Consider the following 4,922-nt stretch of genomic DNA (forward strand, 5'->3'; position numbering starts at 1 on the left):
ATGTATCATTCACCATGAAGAGAATTATTTGACATTAGGGTCCATATCTTTGGATTATAGAAGTCTTCTTAAGTTTGATTCTGACTTTCTTTATTTGTAAGAATTTAAGTAAATTGTAATTAAATTATGAAGAGTTTCCCTTGCGGCTAGAATGTAAGGTCCATAACACCTTGTCAATCTCTTCACTTAGAAATGTGTAATGTCTCTATAGCAAGGAATCCATACTATGTAATGAATCACTGAGGACATTTTTTATGATTACATTAATTTTTAGTTATTTAAAAAATTTTTAAAAACATTTTTTCTGAGACAGTATATTTTTTTAGAGTCTATCAGTTAAGTTTATCCTTTTTATTATATTATTTGTAATAATGCCATGTAGATTTTTCCTTATTAATTTTTGGTTGCTTTAGATAAACATATTTAGACTAATACTTTTAGCTTACATAAGAAAAATCGAAGTGTAATAGATAATAATAATAATATTGAAAACCTTACAGAAAGAGAAAAAGTGTAGAATAAAGTTCTGTTTAACTCTCAGCATTGTTTCCAATTCTCTTCCCCATAGGCAGTTGCTTGATCTGTATCTTTAAGCTCCTCAGGAAATAATCTTTACAAATTCAAGTGTAAATATCTATGTGTGAGTCTTCTATGTGTATGTAAATGCCTTACTATAGAACTTTTATTAAAAGATCTTATTTATTTATTTGACAGAGATCACAAGCAGGCAGGCAGAGAGAGAGGATGAAGCAGGCTTCTCGCAGAGCAGAGACTGATGCAGGGCTCAATCCCAGGACCCTGGGATCATGACCTGACAGAAGGCAGAGGCTTAACCCACTGAGCCACCCAGGCACCTGTATTGATTTATTTTTAATTGAAATATAGTTGACATAAAATATTACATATTACACTAGTTTCAGATTTATACCATCGTGATTCAACAGTTAAGTACACATGATAGTGTGTGGGATTAGGGAGGGAGAGAGGTCTTGAGCAGTCCCTTGGAGAGCCCTCATTTTTCCAGACCCCTTGACTTGGGCTCACTCTGTTCCTCATGGCAGGATGCCTGGCCTCTGACTTGGCATTCTTGTATCCACAAGGGGATGGAGGTGGAAGGGATGGGTGGGGAGGGCTAGAACACTACTGGTTTAAGCCTCCTACCTGGCTGACCATCTTTTACCCTCCTGGTGGGTCAGGAAGAGCTGTGGCCAGATGTGGAATTTTGGGGGATTTCTCTATGTCTCCCTGCCATATGAGTTCTGCAGAGGGACAGCATCAGGTTAGGGTGGAGCAGGTGCTCCTAGGCAGCCTGGAGACCTCTCAGGGGGAGGACAAGCTAGGAGCTGAAGTGGAGAGCCAGCTTCAAGGATGCTTTTCCTGAGCAGAGGAAAAGCTGGAGCTTAACCCTGCAGAGTCCCAGGACATCAAAGTTCTGCAGAAAGACCTGGAATTATTTACCAAGCCCCTGAGGCAGAAGAGGATCACTCTAGGATATACCCAGGACCATGTGGGGCTCACCCTGAAGATTCTTTTGGGAAGGTGTTTCACCAAATAACCTTATCTGACCCTTTGATCCTCAGCACCTCAGTTTCTACAACACATGTAAGCTTCGGCCCCTGCTATAGAAGTGGGTGGTGGAAGCTGACAACAACGAAAATCTACAGGAGATATACAAAGCAGGGACCCTTGTGTGGGCCCGAAAGAGCAAGTGAACAATTCTGGAGAACTGTGTGAAGTAAACTGGAGAACATGCTCCTGTATTGCCTGAAACCCACCCACGTGCAGATCAGCCCCATTGCCCAGCAGCTGGGGCATGAGAAGGATGTGGTCTGAGTGTACTTCTGCAATGGTCATCAGAAGGGACTACTGGCCAGGAGAGGATTTTGAGGCTGCTGGGTCTCTTTTTTCAGGGGTACCAGTATCCTTTCTTCTAGCACCAGGGCCCAGCTAGGTACCCCTGCCTATGGGACCCCCACTGCACTACCCTATACTCCTTGATTCCTTTCCCTGAGGGTGGAGCCTTTCCTTCAGGGTCTGTCACCACTCTAGGCTCTCCAATGCATTCAAACTGAGGTGCTGGCCCTTCCCAGGAATGGGGGTGGGGGGCAGAGGAGAGAGGAGAGCTAGGGAACAGTACCTGGGGTTTGTCCCAGGGCTTTGGGATCAAATTCTTCATTCACTGAGAAAGGATTTGGGAACACAAAAGATATGGGGGGAGGAGTTTGGGGGGATTAGTTGGAGGGAATTCAAAGTTCAAGGATGCTCTTTTTTTAATCCCTGCATCACTCATCACTTTGTTCTTAAAGAAGCCTGGGACGCAATAAACCAAAAAGTACATTACAGAATGCTGATCATGAAAAGTGTAGGTTCCATCTGTTACCATCTGTTACCAGCCAAAGTCCCCACAATATTATTGATTATTCCCCCTAGACTGTACTTTTCATTCTTGTGAGTTATTTATTTTATTCCCCAGATATTGTACCTTTCAGCCCCTTCACCTACTTCCCCGATCCCTCCCCTCCCTTCCCCCTGGAAACAGGTATTTGTTCTCTGTATTTATGAGTCTGTTTTTGTTCTTTGTTTGTTTCAGTGTGTTGATTAAATTCCACATAAAAGTGAAATCTTTTGCAATGTCTTGAAGATATGCCATACTATTCCATATAGATCTCTTTGTTTTTCTTATACTCCATGTTACTCACTTAAATATATGCTAAAATAAATATCTCCATTCCTCTTCATGTTATTACTGTTTTCTGTAATGAAGAATTTTATAATTGTGTGTTTGTGAATATGTGCAAGTATGAGTTCATAGGAGAGGAATTGTTAGGAATGTATTTGAGTCAATGGTCAGATAGCTAAATGTTGAATTTCATAGTTATTGTCAAACTCTTGTCCTTGAGATTGTACTAATAGCTACCCTGCTGCTCAGTCTGTGAAAGTACTTCTGTCCATATTCTCAACAACCACTCGCAGATACATATTCATGGTATAAGGCAACCAGAAAAATTGCAGTCTTTCTCATATTATTGAGTTTGGGTATCTTTTCATGTGTTTAATGAATCATCTATTATTTTTTTGTCTATTTTGTGTAATTGTTGATCTTTTCCATACTGATATTAGTGAATACTGTCCTTTACTGAAGAAATGATCTCCTCCACTCTTGTGATATTTTTTCTGTAATTGAACTCGTGATGTGTTTTAATATTTGTATACATTATAGAATGCTTTTGGCATGTGAGTAATGTCCTTATTAATTTAATATGAAATTATTTTTGGCTTATATATCTTCCTTAAAAAGACTTTCCCCATTTCATTCATACCAAAATATTCTTCAATTGCTTTTTTAGCTCTTAATTTTAAAGCTTTGTTGAGCTCATATAACTTACATTAAAACTTTTGATCCATCTAGAATTTATTTTTTATAGGCATTAAAGTGGTATGGATTTTTTAGTTGGTTTTCTAAATTTCAGTGTTTTTTAAAAAGTTTCATCATTTTCTTTTTGCCATTGACTTGAAGTCCTATTATATCTAAAGCTCCATATACACTTGGATCCCATCTAAGATTTAATTCTGTTTCATTAATCTCTATTCCTTTCCCAGTTGGTACACAATAAAATTGCTTTCATATGTAAAACATTTTGTATATACCTAATTTTTTGAAAAATTTCTTTTCAGTGTAACAGTATTCATTGTTTTTGCACCACACCCAGTGCTCCATGCAATCCATGCCCTCTCTAATACCCACCACCTGGTTCCCGCAACCTCTCACCCCCTGCCCCTTCTAAACCCTCAGATGGTTTTTCAGAGTCCATAGTCTCTCATGGTTCACCTCCACTTCCAATTTCCCTCAACTCCCTTCTCTCCATCTCCCCTTGTCCTCCATGCTATTTGTTATGCTCCACAAATAAGTGAAACCATATGATAATTGACTCTCTCTGCTTGACTTGCAATGGCCACGGTTGCCAAACTGTGGAAAGAACCAAGATGCCCTTCAACAGACGAATGGATAAGGAAGATGTGGTCCATATACACTATAGAGTATTATACCACATATTTTATTCAGATTTATATCTATGCTTATATATTTACATTTCAAAGAAAAGTTTAAAATAAAAAATGGTTTTACACTGAAATAAAATAAATAAGTTTAACATTAATGGAGGGCATGTATTGCCTGGAGCACCGGAGTGGTGTGTAAACAATGAATTCTGGAACACTGAAAAGAAATAAAAAAAAAAAACACATAATGGGAAAAATAAATTGACAAATTAAAGTAAGTTTAAATAAAAATAATTTAAAAATAAGTTTAAAATAGTTTAGATACAAGACAGTATTATTTTTAAGAAGATTCAATTTAAGAAGATTAATTTAGGAAGAGTTTACAGCTTTCTAGTACTGAGAACTGCTATCCATGAGTAGGTCTTTTCATTCAACAAGTCATCTTTCATGACCTTGGGTACTGCTTCCATTTTCTGCCCATGTGAGTTATGACTTCTAGGTATCTGCTGTTCTCCATCCATGGCCCCTGAAATGCTGCTTTGCACTTTTGCTTTAAGGAAAACCATCTCTTTCAGGAAGTGTGTCTGAAGTCTTTGCTGAGCATCCATGTGGCCATGTGCAAACCTCTGTACTATGAAATCATCACAACTGATGGGGATAAGGATTCCTCTTTCAGTTGGCATTTGCTAGAGCCTTTGTCCTTGCAACCATTCAGGTCCTCTTCACAGTGTGGCTGCCTATGTGTGCTTCCACTGTCATAGACCATTCATGCATGACATAAACCTTTGGCTGAAACTTATCTGCATGGACACTCATTTTCTTGGTCTCTTTGTTGGTGTCAACAGTAGGTTCATACTCTAAATAGCCAAAGTAATGTTGAAAAAGAAAACCAGAACTGGAGGCATCACAATTCCAGACTTCAA

The 4,922-nt window shown here is 38.6% G+C and overlaps 1 pseudogene; it reads left to right on the top strand.

The window, feature by feature from the left end:
- The first annotated feature begins 1,054 nt into the window (after positions 1-1,054).
- LOC116859397 lies at positions 1,055-2,072 on the top strand (annotated as a pseudogene).
- The last annotated feature ends 2,850 nt before the right edge of the window (positions 2,073-4,922 follow it).

Source organism: Lontra canadensis, unplaced genomic scaffold (genome assembly GCF_010015895.1).
Source record: "Lontra canadensis isolate GAN:19392208 unplaced genomic scaffold, GSC_riverotter_1.0 scaffold154, whole genome shotgun sequence".
NCBI classification, from domain to species: Eukaryota; Metazoa; Chordata; class Mammalia; order Carnivora; family Mustelidae; genus Lontra; species Lontra canadensis.